We start from the raw sequence: 16,433 nt of genomic DNA, 5'->3' as shown, positions 1-16,433 counted from the left end.
GAAAAAGAGAGAGAGATGTATGTGAGAGACCAGCAGTTAGCATAATGGCTATGTCACTGGACTCCCATGTAGTCGACGGCGGTTCACATCCCGGACCCGGTGGCTTAAATTCATGCCAGGCACATGTGCGTGCCCAAGATCCCAAGAGGAGAAGGGATTGCAGCGTGGCCATCCCCCCTGGGGGGTGATTTCTCGCTTTCTGTCTCTGTTTCTCTCTGTCTGGCAAGCACACGTGCCCTATAGCAAAAGCCTTTAAAAAAAAAAAAAGAAAGATGTATGTGAAACTAATTTATTATGAGAATTCTTATCTAAAATATTATCTTAGAATAAATTATCTTACCATAACATATACTTTAGATTCAGCCATGTCCTTATTATACAAAAAATAAGTAGGCATGATGATCAAAGTACATACCAGCATATCAATACATAATGCATTTAAAATTAAAAAAAAAAGAGCAATTATTTTTCTTGCATACAGCCTAGATTACAAGATGTGGATTAAAAGGACTAACCTTTGTTTTATCTTGCATCGCATCAAAGCTAGGGAAGTAGGCCTGAGAATTGAAGCAGAAGCTACCTCTTTCACTTTGACCTTGCCCAGACCTCAGTATGCGTCATGTGCCACCCCGTGTTGCCATCCCTTGTTTATTCGAGATCACTGGGCTCATGGCTTGTGTTTGGGTGATGGGTCGGGAGTAGGAGGGACTTTCTCTGCACTCAGCCTCAGTTCTCCACAGAAGCGAACGCCACATGAATCGGAACTGAGGTTGACAGATAGGACAATGCCGCTGTCATGTTGGCGTCACATTTTCCATTACCCTTGGTCTGACTGTTTACTAGAAATACCAGCTTTCTCTAGCCTTCAGACAGTGAGAATGTCTTACGTCGTGTACTTCTAGAAGCTGTTGCGGTGCCCTGCAGGGCATCCTAGCTGTTGTCCTAAATTGAGATGACAGTGTTGCTCATATTAAATTGCCTTCTCGCTTGGCTTGGCATGCTGGGATCCATATCTATTAATGCAGGAGTGTCCAGATGTCCTGCTAGGAAAGCAATTTGTTCCTCAGTAGGGTGTCAGGGAAGCATCTGGTCCAAGAAGCCATCAGAGGTGATGTTAGGGGCAAGTTGTGTTTTTCTTGATTTAATGGAAAATTTTCTGACCCATCACCTAACTTGTCCTCACCACTTGTCAGCAAGGCAGCACACCCCCATCTTCTCCCCTCTCCTCCCCCTCTCCCAGCCTGGCATCTCTCTCTTGTGGGGAGTCAGCCCTTCACACAGCCTGAGCTTTGGGACAGACATCCTAACAACAAACACATTATTCATGGATTTTCTTAATGCCCTGGGGAGGCAGCACAATTTGGCAGCATTTGGTTAAATATGACATTTAAAGCCAACACAGCTTTGTAAAAAACAGCTCTCCAAGGACAACATAAACACACAGTGATGCTACTTGCTCTCCAAAGCTCTCCTGCAACACCACCCAACCCTGCAAAGCTTCCTATTGAATGGAGCTCATAAAATTCAAGATGCTCAGTTTGCATGTCTGCTCTGATGGATGCCCTTTCAATGACTAACTTTCAACGAGAATATCAAGAGCAATGCTTGGGCACCAAGTCCATGTCTCCTGTGTGTAGTGGAAGCTTGCCTTCATGTGGTCTAACAAGCAAGACATAGTCACCCAGGATCTCATGGTAAGGATTCTGGTAACGGGACAGAGAGGCCTGATAATTCAAAGATGAAGCACCTCCAAAATGGGCCATGGTTGGAGGCCAGCCGACTCTCCGACTAGCAGATCTTGTTACTTTTGTAACACATGTGACAAAGGGTTGCCCGTAACACATGTGATAAAGGGTTGCCATCTTGACATTTACAGGAAAATTCAGAATACTCCAAAATATGGCGGCAATTCTTGGACTAAGTGCACAGTCAAAGATAATGCCTCATTTCTTTGAGGGCAGAGTTTATTCATATTTTTGTTCAAATATTAAAATGGCATGTTTAATATGCAAGAAGAAAGCAAGCTTCCCCAGGGCAACAACCGTATCTTTCATGTTGTCTCCAGTGCAGTTGGACTTCTGCATAATTTGTGAGACTTTATTACAAAGAGATTTCTATCCTAATTTCATCTTGCATTTAGTAATTTGTCAGACCTGCAAAAACAGATCAGTGACAAGTTCTTTGAAATGGAAAATACATTCTTCCATCGTGAAAAAAATGAATATATTTAGGCAAATGAGTAGTAAGTGTCTCGCATGTGGCCATTGTTTATCCCTCTCTTCCTCGTCATTCTGTCTAGAACCAGAGGCCTCCTGTTTCATTAGCCCAACCTGAGATTCACTCCCAACTCTGACACTGTCGAGGAAGCGTCAGTTCCTGCCACTTAGAACTTTGAGATCCTGCAGTAGACAAATCTGTTCAAGATTTAATAGATTACACATAGAAGAGACCAGAAATCACTAGTTGGTAGTTAATCATGCCCAGTAACCATTCTTGGGCTGGAGTTGATTTCAGCAAGCATTTATGGGTAAGATAAAGGCTGAGCATGGAGTTCCTTCAATCTTTGTGTAAAATGTGCTTACCGCATCTTGCTTTGGAAGGCCAGTGTCCTCGTACATCACACTTACTCATAAACACTGGATTCCTCTTCTACAGTATTCAAGGTAGCTGAAGGTAAGTTCATGAGCATCCTTTGAAAGATATCAGCAATTAATGAAGATCCAAGACTAAGATGCTAAGGACACTTTAGCGCTAGTCTCACTAATACTTAGCTACTTACTAACCTTTGGATATGCCCACAGTTGGTTTCCTCTGCATAGAATATCCCAGGATAAAGAATTAGGTTTTTGTTTGTTTCTTCTTTCTTTTTCTTTTTTTGTTATTTTAGATTTGAGTATATAGGAAAGTGGAGAAAATCAACCAAATTTCCCCTCATTATTGCCAGTTTGTCACCACAGGCTCCTGTGTGTGGCCTCTGTGCGCTGTGCCCTGCCTGCAGTGGTCACTCGCAAGTCAGCGGGTCCTCACTAATGAGATGACCACCTAACATGGCCTCCACTCCAGCGCCCCTTCCCCACCCCGTCCCATCCACTCCTCCCTTTTGGTTTTGCCCATCACCACCTTCTCTAGGAAGAAATGAAATCAGGAGAGGTGGGTATTTTCCTACTTACTAAACCCCCCTCACTGTTACAAGACCCTGCTCTCTGTAAGCAGGCTCATGTTGACAGTGTGTGCTCATTTTCATCATGGTCGTGAGCAGAGTAAGACTGCAACATGCAGAGAGCCTCCACTCGGCGTCCTGTGCTCCAAGGCATCGTGATTAGGGTGGTCAGTAAAGTGATGGCTGAACTTTAAAATGATCTTACCCTGCACCTAGGCGGAGATGTCACAGGTCCAGCATGGAGGCTCACCCAGGTTAAATTGTAAAGGAAACTATACTACGAGCACACATCTCTTTTAAAACCCACTTACAGGCCAGCAGACGGTGTGGCGGTTAGGTGGCTGGACCCCACATGGCCAACTCTATGATTTGAGTCCTGGCCCTAGTGGTTTGAAAATCATGCCAGGCACATGTGTGTGCATGTCCCAAATCCTAAGAATGGATTGCAGCATGGCCATACCCTTGGAGGGTGATTTCTCGCTTTCTCTTTCTCTCTCTCCCTCAAATGGTACCCCTCTATCTGGCAAGGCTTACAAAACGTAATTTTCCCAGAGATGCGTGGCTATTGAAAAACAGAACAGAGCCTCACTCCAGACACTTGAACTGTGTGCCCACGCTCAGCCACCATGGTGCTTAGGATTGGGACCTAAGGAAGTATGCAGCGGTCACAAACCTGAGAATCAAAGCCAGCCCAGGCTTGTCTGATTTCTCCTAAGGCTCATCAAGAGCAAGGGAATCAGACCCTGGATGTGTTCGAATCCCTCCACAGGTCGGACTTTTCGCTAGCACTAGGTTTAGCGTAGCAAAGCAGTCAGATCAAGGGATGAGAACTCACGCTAGACGGTCACTCAGGGCAGTCTGGAGAAGAGCCAGTCATGGGTCTTCAGCTGTCCCAAGCACCTGCCAGGGCCGCATGGACAGCTGGCTTGACCCATTCCTGGAGGTCTCATGAGGAAGCCGAGGACAGGCGTGGAAGCCAGGATGGAGGTAGCAATCTCAGGTACCAAGGTCCACAAGTCTCTGGAAGAGTGGCCAAGAGTGATGTGCTCTGGCCACAGGGCCAGGTGTGAATGGTGAAATGGCTCTGGGGAGGGCTCTTCTAATGCCCTGGAGTGGACAGAGTCTCTCAGATTAACGCGTGTCAGGTCGGCACCTGGCGAGTCAGTCCCCTCTGCCTGGGTAGACCATCGCATCTGCAGTTATCGGGTCTGGGTATTCCTGGTAAGCCTTTGTGGTTTGGCAGTGAAGGAGGAACTGGGGTGTATCCTTCACACTTTTTACTGCTCAATGCAGTCTTGTCACACAGGGTCCATTTTGTGTAACAAAGAGCTCTCTACACCTCGGTAAAAGAAGGTACTTGTCATTGATAAAACGACTTGTTCAGTATTGGGCTACTCCACGCAGGGATACAAAGCTGCTCACTCCTTAATCACTAAAATTCAGTCAACCCTATTACTGTGGCCCCAAAAGTTATATTTTTTTCACTAATCAGAGCAAAATTAATTATGAAACCTGTGGACTAAACATGACTCTTGAGCGTGACCCCTACATTGAGAAACAACTTCCTGAAAGCATCGATTTGATTCTGTAACAAGCGCATTCATCGTAATGACAGCTTATTCGAGAGTCATGTTCCTATGTATCACTTTTCTTCTTTAAAAAAAAAAGGAAAAAATACTTGTTGTATTCCTTTCTTGCCATGAGAAAGACAGAGAGCAAGAGAGCAGCACCCCCACCAGGTCTTCATGCCATGGCCCATCTGCAGTCTCCGTCAGCCTGGGTCATGCATGTGTGTGCACTTGGCATGTTTAGGAAGGTCCTGAGATACAAATGCAGGACCTTTCCAATATGGGTCCAGCTATGTTCCCACTGTGCCACCACCTGGCCCCTGTGCTTTTCTTCTTGAAGTAACACCTCTGAAACACAAGCCATGAACTGGCACCATCTTCTAAGGGGATGTGGGAGGTGGGCATATGCGTTTGCAGGACCACAGTGAAGCATATTCCATGCTGGCTAGGTGGTTATTTTTAATAATTATATGCAGTACTTGCAGGGAATTGAGATAAATCACATAATGTTGAGCTTTGCAGTCTTACAAGGAGAAAAAATTTGTCTCCTTTGCCAGAGATTATCAGGTAATTAATTTTTTCAGTGCTTGTGTGAAAAGCCATTAATTTTTTTCTTTCTTTAAATATTTAGCTATACTAGGTGATTGTGCTTAAATGGTGGTGCATTTCCATTGGCTAACATCCCATTAAAAGACCTTCAAGGGGGCCAGCCCATGGTGTGGTGGTTAAGGCGATTGGGTCCCACATGGCTAACTACATGGGCAGGGAGGAGTCCAAGACTCAGCAACTTGAAAAACACTCTGGGTATGTGTGCATGCACTCAAACCCCTAAAGAGGGAGAGATGGAGGAGATGGAGGAGATGATCGCTATGGAGAGGGCTAGTTCACTTTCATCCCCCACCCCTGCCCCTCAGTGAGTACAGATGCCTCCCAGAAAATTAAAAACCAAAACAAACAAACAGAAAACACTGAGGCCTGTCAAGGTAAAAGCTGGACAGTTACTGAGTAGGTACCGTCAGATTTGTAAATGGGTATGAGTATGGAGAAGTCTCGAAGCACTGAAAATGCCAATGTGCTATTTTAATTCCGCCTTTATTCAATGCTCAGATCAGTAATGGAGAGAATTTGCTTTAGTTATTACAGTAGTACGATGTAATATTGCTTCAAATGAAACCCAAATGAAATAGTACAATTTACTCCTCATTTGAAATAATTCTCGGTTAAATGTTGAAATTCAATATCTCATGGCTGAAGCATCCCAAAACCGAATGCTTGAGAAGTAAAAACCATCTCTAAAGTCAATGTAATCGTGTAAGGATAAGCCCAACAAAATTACATTTATTACGAGTGTAACTATATAAAAATGTATGCACATGGATAAAAACTCAAAGGAAATTCAGAACAAAGAACATTCATCGAGTTTAATACAGTGATATTATGGATTATTTTTACTCCTGTTATTTTAAACCATCTCTAGTGCTGCTGTGTATCTCCTTAAAACATGAAGGAGGAAAAGAGGGCGTTGGGCCTTCATTTCCCTCCTCAGTACTGTGCACGCAATAGATGTTCAGTGAGCGATGGATGAAAGAGCGACAGTAAACGTGCACCGTGCCAGGAGGGTCAGTTACAGTTGGTAACAGCAGAGAAGAGCTTGGGGACGCTGTACGTTTGCTCCGTACTTTGTGAAGGAATCAGACCTGTAGGGAGCTGCTTCTGTGCATCTGACAGTTATTTCTTCTGGTCCCTCTACCTGGCGGTTGGGCCTCTTAACTCCCACCTCAAAGTTTAGTCTGGCCTATGAACACGAGGTGTCCTTGGCCTCAGGTGCAAGGGGCATGGAGTCCTCCCAAGCAGCCTCCAGGACCGCAGTGCGGAGGAGCTTGCCCACTGTGGGCCGACCAGTCCACTTGTAGAGATGTAGGTTCTGGGCCTATCCCCAGCTCTCCTGGACCAGAGTGCTCCTGGTCTTCCAGTTCCCACAGGAACAGGTTTCTTCTAGTGCCTAGCAGCTAGTTCCCCCCCCACCACCACCACCACCACCATTCTGGGCTCTCCCCCGGCCCCCGCCCGCCGCCTCCCTGCTCAGCCAGCTGAGTCACACGTGCAGACCCTTGCATTCCTCTCACTTCTTTCTCAGCCTTGCTCCTTGCATTTCCATCCCTCCAGTTGATCCTTAAAACAGCTGATGCTGGTAATACTCTTTTTACATATATTGCCCTCTTCACTAATCCCCGTAAATGCTCACGCTCCCCAGATGAAAACTTTGGCCCACTCCCACCCCAAACTGTTCATGGTCCCAATCCCGACTTTTTATGGGCTGACCCTGTCTTGGACTCCGTTTAATTGTTTCAGGTTCACCAGCATCTGCATGTGCAACATGCCCAGAGGGTCCTTGGCCTATTGAATAAATACCTCTCATTTCCCAAATCTGAGAAAGGAAACACTCGGGGTTTGTTGTTCTTGTTTATTTAATTGTTTCTTTTAGATTTTTGCTATCAGATGTGTATGCTTGCTGGATAGACAAGGAGAGACAGAGAGACAGAAAGTGAGAAATCAACCCCCAGAGGGGGATGGCCACACCACAACTCCTTCTCCTCCATTCCTCTCTCAGGATTTGGGGCACGCACTGCAGTTGGTCATGTGGGAGTCCAGCGATGTAGCCATTATGCCATCTGAAGGTCCCAGGCCCCTGGGTTTTTGTTTTTGTCGTTTTTGTTTTGTTTTACTCTCTCTAATCCTTTTTCATTGGCTCAGTCACTGACTGGTTCTCTCATTCATTCCTTCTCTCAGTCATTTCTCCACAGTCCCCAAGGTTCTATAGTATTATACCAAGAAATGTATCAGGTAGTGGACTACAACTAAGATTCAGCTTGTGAGAAGACCATAGCTCCTGGACCCTCTTCTTATGACATAAAATAAAGCTGCTGGGGGTCGCACTAAAATAAGCCCAAAGTTGGCAAAACAAAGAAGCTCTGTTGCCTCAAACATGGATCCATGCAGGAGCAGGGAACAGGGGCAGCTCAGGACCCCTAGCAGGAGCAAGAACTGTGGTGCTGAAGAAGCGCAGGAACCTCAGGACTGGGCCTGGCGCCAGTGAGCTGTGGGACTCCCAACTGGTAAAAATGGGATCCCTGTTCCAGGGTAATAACTGTTCAATTCTAATCACTGTGCAGCGACAAACTTTTCATAGCCCTTAATGATTTCCAAAATGCGGGCACATCTGTTGTCCCCATTAGTCCCCTCTGCAACTGTCTCCATGAGGCATTATTTTTGCCATTTTATGAAGGAGGAAACAGAGGTCAGAAGAGTTAACTCATTGGCCCAAGATGGCCCAGCTCCCAGCGAAGATCGGGGAGCTCAACCAACTCTCTTGCTTATTGTATAATGTTGTTTTCACAGCCTTTACCACGAGACGTCTGGAGAAAAGGTCGTGCTTAAGTTAAAAACCACAGCAGCTACAAGAATTCCAAGTAGAATTCCGAGTTTGGATTCCTCTGTGTAATTCCTCAGTTTGTTTGCCTCTGCCTGCATTTACCTTCAAAAAAATTAAATATTAAAAAAAAAAAAAGAAAATGCTCTTTCCAAAAAGTATGTATTTTAAACTCAAATAGGATTATTATGTTGTAGATTGAGAATGGAATAGCTTAAGAGCCAGGCAAATTGTTATTTTCTCAAACCATCCATCTTCATGGGGCCCTGCGAAGGAAATTCCTAAGCATCTGCATTCCAAGTGAGTGGAATTTGCCCTGGTCCTGAGCAAAGAAATCAGAATTGTGGAGTTTAGAGAAAAGCAAGAAGGGCCACTGACTGGCAGGTGAGGGGAGGCAAGCTGAGCTAGAACACTCCTGAACTTTTTGTTGTAAGGTTTTTGTCATAGGGCGCATGTGCTTGCTGGAGAGAGATAGAGAGACAGTGAGAAAAGTCAGAAGCCATCACCCGGAGAGATGGCCACGCCGCAATCACTTCTCCTCCATCCTCCTCCTGAGATGGTGGGCACGCGTAGGCATGCTCCCAGTGTGATTTTCAAGTGACCAAATCCGGGATTCGAACCACTTTCAGCCATGTGGGAGTTCAGTACCTTAGCTCCCACGCACCTACTGACTCACTGCTAAGAGTCTTATGCCTGACAGTGCTGATGAGACCATATCCAATAATAGGAAATACGCTAGCAAGGATGCTGTTTTTAAAGCCTAGAAATATTCAAAGGGAAACAGAGAAAACCTGTACCTCCTTAGTGTACCTGGAAGTCATTAGGGCGACTTCCACCACCCACTTGGCGTGCACCACGGAGAGTGCACAGTAGTCAGGTTGACTCGCCGCTGCACGCTCACCTCATTCAGTAACTGATCGTGGTTTCCTACTCCTGTAAAAACCATCACGTCAAAACATTAAGAAATGCAGAGAACTCTAGCCCGGCTCTGTGCTTATTTTGGTAAAGTGTGAATGACAAACGCTGTGTAGCATTTTTTACAGGCTCAGTGAGGTGACCCAGAGGGAAGGCCACCGCGAGGACCATGAGAAATGGCGGGTGCTAACCCACCCAGGGTGCCAGACTCAGCACTGTGCCACCCTCTCCTGCGGTCTGCTCCCTGCTTCTCCAGTGTGAATCTCTTACATTTTAATAACAGTATGTTTTTTCCAAAAAATTGTGTTATATTCTCTCACTATTCATCAGAGCCTACCCTCTGGACCAAATGTGTTTCTGCTCCTGTTTGACTCTCATGGAGGTTGATTCCCATGGCTAGTCATTCCCTCGTAGTTGTTTTAAACCTCTTTCTGGTCTTGCGCTGTGCTGTTTTATCATGTTTGCAGCTTTCAGAGGCTTTCTGCCGGAGCACCTTTTACTAATGAAAATGATTAAACCGCCCCTGTGACTGTTCTAGGAATGTCCTGTGTCGTTCTCTTTCCATTTTCAGACTTCCTTTGTGCGGATTAGGTGCACTCATTTTCTCGTTCCCATCAGGCTACTACATTATGTTGTCACTGTGACCCTGGGCAGAGAGTCTGCATGCAGTGATGAAGATGTAGGTGTGTGTGTGTGTGCATGAGTGTGTCTGTGTTGCAGGGAAATGTCGACCTGAGCCTCAGCTGAGCCCTCACAGCGAGGCCGGCCTTCCCGGGGATTGTAATGAATGGCGCTGCGGGAGCTGTCTCCACTAAAGTGAGGTATTCTTCTCCCAGACGAATGTTTTCTGCACCAGTTGGCAGATTTTTTTTTTTCCTAAGATCAACCCATCTGCCACTTTCGTTCCACAGTAACCTGGCAACTTGCCGTCCGGACTGATCTTTTTCGTCTTGACCCCTGGCCTGGGAATGCTGCAATTTAGTGATACTCCTTTAAAGAATTGTCTGGTCACTTGGGCAGGTCAGTGCTGTTATTTGCTCATGTCATGAGGGCTTGGTGTTCTTGAATAGATAGTGACAGCATGACCATAATTCCTAATGTGTCCAGTCAATTGTCGTGGACTAAAACCCTTCACAGAAATACCATTTCAGATGTAGCTGCAGAGCCCATGAAAGACGCGTTATCATTTTACTCATCCTTCATAATGCTTATTTCCTTTATCCTCATCGTCAATTACCCAGGAGTCTAAACATAAAGGGGCTCTTTTCCAGCTTTCATGACAGTCCTAAGCCTTATGGAAGAGAAGATAGATAAATCGAAGGCATCGTTTTGCTGTCGAAGTTTAATAGTCTGAACTATTTATGTAGGTAGACAGAGTCTAGGCTGTGTTTATTTCCCTGTCTTTTTCAAACGTCCGTGACACTTCCCAACCTGACAGATTGAACTGTTCCTGCAGTGCAAAGATTCAAGCTACGTAGGCCAGTCTCCTTGGGTGATTGTTTTGTCTATTTCTAAAAATCTCTACCAAGAACATTTATTTTCTTCCTAGTAAACAATGTCTTTGCTTATCAAAATGCCTTATCAAACTTTAAGATAAACTGTCCTTTGTTACAGCTTGAGTCCATTATCCTAAGAGATTACTACATTTTCTACCCAAACAAAAGATGACTGGCTCTTAAAAACAGCATTTTCCATATTAGCAGAGAAAAATCACAGCTGGACTGGCTTCTTTGATATGACAAAGCTCTTTCTTCTAACCACACTCGATACAGCCAACACCCCCTCCTACAAAAACAGCTACAAAGCTGGCACCTGATGGAGGCGCAGCAGTCCCACAAGTGGACCCAGATAGGAAGGTCCCGAGTGGAGTCCTAGAGCCTCCCTGTACATGCCAGGTGCATCCATGTGTACCTGGGATCTAGGGTGAATTGTGGCATGGGTCTCTGTTGAGGGTGCTTATCTCTCTGCCTCTGTCTACATCGCTCAGTCATTCTCTCTCTGTCTCTGTCTCATGGGAGAAATAAGTAAACTTTTTTGAATAGCCACAAGGGGAAGGCAGACCGTTTAACTGGCTTCCCGTAGAGAAGAATCTCTTTTCTATCTACTTGACCCAGATGACACAGGATTATATTTTCTTTCATTTGCTTTTAGAAAGATAAAGCATTTAAAGTCTTGACTTGCTATTATTTTCTTTAAGATTATCAAAAATATAACTTCTGCTGCGGTAGCATGGACTCCCTTGTGTCTCCGAATACCCAGACTGGTTACTTATGCAAATAACTGCGCTGTGTAATTAGGGTAAAGCATTTTGGTTAAATTGCCTTTCTACACCAAGAACTCTATCTTAGACCAACCTTTCTAAGTAAATTGAACCTGCTGGGTTTGAAAATTAGAATAAGGAGCACAAATGGGCACATTTCTTCAATCAGCTTTGCCTGGCTGCACTAGTCTCAGCTTAACTTGAAACAACAACTCGAAGAGGAAATCTCAGACACGGCCCCAAAGGCCACGGTGTCTCGACTTCCTGAGGGCAGAGTGACTGCAAAGCAGGGACAAGGCTCATCTCCGCAGAGTCCTGTCAGGTTCGGCCGCCTCAGCATCTAGAATTCTATCACAAGTCAGTGAAGAGTCGAAGCCTCTTTCCTTTGAACTCTTCACACAATATGTTTATGTATAAAGATTATGTCTCTCGGGTCAGCCCACAGCCTGGTGTTTAAGGGAGCTCGATCCCACATGACCGACTGAACAATTTGAGTCCAGACAAGGTAGCTTAAGAAACATGCCAAGCACATGCCCAAAATCCTGCAAGGAGGGAGAAATGGAGGAGAAGGGATGGCAGCGTGACTGTGCCCCATGGTGGAGGAAGGGGCGGTGCGCTCGCTCTCGCTCTCTCTCTCTCTCTCTCTCTCTCTCTCTCTCTCGGTCTCCAGCGAGCACACACACCTTCTGGCAAATACACACACACAAAAAGAGAGAGAGAGAGAAAGGGAAAAGACCGACTCAGTGACACACACGTCTTCCTCCCAGCAATTACACGGAAGGTAGACGGTTAGCGTCCTGGCAAGAGTGAGTACAGGAGCCCTGTGCCGACCTCACCAACACGTGCCTTTTCAGCCCACACTGGGATGGGCTGAACAATGGATTAATTTTTTTTTTAACTAATTGCCATTTTAAGTTGGGATATTTAGCTTATAAAACATAGGTTTATGGCTTGTTTTAAAAAATAGAAAAGGGCTGGCCCTGTAAATTAAGGGAGCCAGATCCCACATGGCTGAATGCAATTTAGAATCCCAGCCCTGGCAGCTTAAAAAGCATGTCAGGCTCACACGCGTGCCCAAAATTCCAACAGGATGGAGAAATACAGATGGAATTGTGGTGCGATTACTCCCCATTGAAGGTGCATTCTCCCTCTCTCTGCATCTTTCTGTCTCTCTGGTGAGCACACATGTCCTCTGGCAATTAAAAAGTACAAGAAGGAGCCAGCAGGTAGCATGGTGGTTAAGGTGCTGGACTCCCACATGATCTGCCGTGGTTCAAGTCCTGGACCTGGAAGCTTGCTTTCTCAACTTCTCTCTCTCTCTGGTGAATGCACATTGTCCTATAGCAAATTTTAAAATAATAATAATAAATGAAACTAAATAATTTTTTAAAAGAAAAAGGAAGCTCTTGGTATACCAGATGGACATTCTCATATGCATATAAAGTATGGATGAAGATGAAGTACTGGCCATTTCTTTAAATGGCGAGGTGCTCTCCAAGCCGCCGCCATCTCCACATGGCCCCCACCCCGCTCCTCAGCCTCCCTGTCTGGCCAGAATCCTGCAGTGGGTCACCTCTGTTCCTGAGGCCCTGCCGTTCTTTGTTACTATTATTAGTTATCATAATTGTGTTTATATTGCATTGAATCACGTATATCTTTACAGTGTATCACATTTCTTTTTCCAGAAGGAATACCATGCATGTCAGTCAAGACAAAGGCATTACTATCCACATCTTTTCGAACTCATAATCATTTTCTTTCTGTACAGATGAATAAACAGCTAAGATTGGTACTCAATACATTCTTCCAGATCTTTCCGAGAGAAGGTAGAGCTGCCCAAAACAGCTGCTGAGCCCACTCTCTGATGTTCCCTCACCAAAAGGAAAAAAAACGCCAACGCATTTGGGGGATGTTGTCATAGAATTTTAACACCCAAGAAATGTGAAATCCGTTCTCCTCTTCCTAGTTCTGGTCAGTTCTGTGTTGCCGTGCTGTGTAATTTGGAGGAAAAAATGTAAATGGGATGTAGATGAATTGGAAATGATTCAACTGAGAGTGACCAGAAACGATGGAGATGATTAAGGGGCTGCACACCTGATCTGTGAGGATGGGCTTATTGTGTGTGAGGGAGAGAGCGCCCGCGGTGGATTTACTCAGCTTATTACAGGGCACTGTGCGGATGGCGGTGACCAATGTTCTCCTGCTCTGCAGAGGACAGAGCAAATGGGAATGGCCTTAGCTAGAGCAGGGGAGAATTCTTTACCATGTATAATGGGACAATTAGGGTTGTCCCTTAGGAGCAGCATTCTGAGGTGGAAAAAGCACTCCTACCTATTCTCCTTGAGACAGGTTTTTCAAGGATAAACAGTCTACGGGAAATTTCATATTCTGTTCTGCCTGAAGGCAGGGGTTTGTGCCAGGTGACCTTTGGGGGCATTATCTATTCCTTTGAGTCTATAGAATTACAGGAGGTCTCGAATCTGATTTTAGTGAATTCAGAGGCAAGTACACATCCGCTCCTAGCCCTCAGAAGCTAAGCTGCAAGGACACACACAGTTTTTGCTATTGAGTTAACACCTGGAATCTCAGATATTCATGCAATCATTTCTTTTGTAGTCTGTGATTGCAAACTAACAGTTATTAGTTTGCTGAGGCCCTTAGAAATGGTAGGGCTTTTATGCTCAACGTGTATAATGCTTCTACAAGGGAAGTGTTTCCATGGATACATTTTATCAGAAACTTCACTACCCAAAATAAGAATATAGAAAAGCATATTCCCATGTGTCAGAAAAGGTAGGTCACTCATTTCCTCTGCTAGTGGATACCGAGCGCCTTTTATAAACCAGGACCTGCATTTTGTACCAAACATGCAAAGATGAGAAAGTCAGTCAAAGAGTAACTTGGGGGGTCAAGAAGATGATTCCGTCTAGACATGAAGCCTTATTATTAAAAGACAGTTTCCTGACAGTTGCGAGGAGGTTGCAGGGAGTCATGAAATGGAGGCATGAAGATATAAAATGCCGCCTACCATGAGATTCAATGGCCAGAAAACACCTGCTGCATCTGGTACCATCAGGAGCAAGAAGAGAGGAAACCGAGAAAGCAGCGATGGTAGAAAGGATCTGGAAGGATGCAGCCCTTCCTGACACAGCTGTGGGGTTGGAGGTAGGAGGGAAGCCTGCCTGTACTCAGCAGCTCCCCAGAGCTTGATGGAGACATGACCCGACCAGGAGGACACCAGTGGGCAGAGGAGATCACAAGTTTCACTTGGAGTTCCTCTTCCTCCACAGCCTCTTTGAAGGATGCAATCAGGCCATGCAGAGGCAAACAAGTACATAATACTATTTAATTGCCTACCAAAGTCATTGTGTCACAACAGGGCCTATGCCGCAAATTCATTTGATAGATGATAGATCATTCTATTAATATTTCATAGAGATGAACAAGCTTTCGAATACCAAGCTGAAAAGATACCGTAACAGAAAGCCATTCACACCTAAGCAGCCCCACTCCTTAGCCATACACGACCCCAGGTTGAAAAAGAACTTAAAGATTCATGATCAAATCTGCCACCCATTCCTGGAGGCAGTCCCACGCACCATCCTCTGAAGGCAGGATCCAACTAAGTGGCAAGAAGTTCACATTTAGGAAGAGCCGTGATTTTAAGAGAGCAATTTTTAAAAACAAGTTCTTCCTTACACTAGGCCAAAAAATGTCCTCCCTGAGACATTCAAGCCCTGGCCCAAGGTCTGCTCCTTGGGCCACTCGGTTCAGTTGTGCTTTCCTGCCTACAACGGTTTCGCATGGAGCAGTGTTACTCCAGCTCCCTACAGTTGCCCTGCCTGTATGTGGGGCAGTTTGCTCACATCTCTAAGGATGGTTCCTCACATTCCTAACCATAGGCACAGCTTTGGGGGCAGCCATGCCATATTTATTTGGAAATAAACTTACAGTATATTGCTGTTGCTCTTGTACAGTTGAAATTATTCACCACCTACTGCATGCCAGGGAGCCTCCCAACAAGACTCCATAGGCCCTCCTCCCCCGCGGCTCCTGGGCCCCCCAGCCAGCTATCCTGTCTCTGCACTTGCCTTACTTGCCCAGGGCATGTGGATCCTTTGATTCCCGCAGTGACTGGCACAGAGCTGTCGTTCAGTGTTTGTGGGTGAATTCGTTAACCAGGAAACTAACTTTTAGCTTCTATTGGGTTTGCAGTTAATGCAAATGGGAGCCCCATGAAGTCCGACCTGTTCTCTGCTCTACCCCCGGTGCCTACAGCTCCCGAGTCACCTACATGTGGGGCTAACAAAGGGTCACAACGCCCCCCTTCTATCCTGCATGCTGTCTACCCCACTCCCACCTGCACCCCAGCTCATGTCAGCGGTGCTCAGGGTTGGGAGCAAGTTCCCTGACTGGTCCTCACAGTGACCCCTCAGGCGCCTACTCGGGGGATCAGACTGTCCACAGCTGTCATGTGTGAACTCCATCCACAGTTCTGTCACCCTCATTAGGTTTTCATAGGTCATTTGGGTCTCTTCTCCCAACTTTTGAGACCCTTTAGGATCTTTCTTCAGGCCTTTAACTTATTAGGACCAGCCTCAGCGTGGGTGGGTTATCTCCACGGAGGCGCCAAAGGTGAACAGGAGACAAAGGCCTCGATGCCTTTTCATGCACGTCCTTTGCCGGACACCCCTCAAAGATCGCTCTCTGAGGAGTGACCACTGCTAGGAATCATCGTGCGTTTTTATTGAAAACATGTTACATGCAAGTAAAGGGAGAGGGGCTAGTGTTTCAATTAACAGCTCATAAAGTTTTTTAACAATAGAGAACATAGATTCTATTCAGGGTTGGATTAAGGGTGGGTCTAGTGCAATTCAGGGTTTGATTAAGGGCGGGTCTAGTGCAGTTCCGCAATTGTAGGTGGGTCTCCATGGAATGCAGTTTCGGGAAAGCGGTTCCAGTAAGCAGAGATGATTATCAGCTGATGCGGCGCAGCAGCCATCTTGTGATTACCGGGAATGGTGCTGAGAAAAGAAAATCTCAAGAATAGATATTAGTTCTTATGGATCTTAATAAAGAATGATACTTATACAGTTTTGT

The 16,433-nt window shown here is 45.6% G+C and overlaps 1 protein-coding gene and 1 long non-coding RNA gene across 4 annotated transcripts in view; one reads left to right on the top strand and one right to left on the bottom strand.

The window, feature by feature from the left end:
• The window catches only part of PRKN (parkin RBR E3 ubiquitin protein ligase), a 1,506,714-nt gene that overhangs the window by 1,332,751 nt on the left and 157,530 nt on the right, over window positions 1–16,433 (top strand). The gene's annotated exons all lie outside the window — the stretch shown is intronic.
• LOC102469144 (uncharacterized) overlaps window positions 16,327–16,433 on the bottom strand; it is a 6,633-nt gene continuing 6,526 nt past the window's right edge. Inside the window, exon 3 of the long non-coding RNA XR_335123.2 lies at window positions 16,327–16,357. This is a non-coding gene — a long non-coding RNA (uncharacterized LOC102469144). The remainder of the gene's footprint in view (window positions 16,358–16,433) is intronic.

Source organism: Tupaia chinensis, unplaced genomic scaffold (assembly GCF_000334495.1).
Source record: "Tupaia chinensis unplaced genomic scaffold, TupChi_1.0 Scaffold000346_1, whole genome shotgun sequence".
NCBI classification, from domain to species: domain Eukaryota; kingdom Metazoa; phylum Chordata; class Mammalia; order Scandentia; family Tupaiidae; genus Tupaia; species Tupaia belangeri.
Note: the sequence above shows the minus strand (reverse complement) of the source record. Positions and strands in the feature narration are given on the sequence as shown.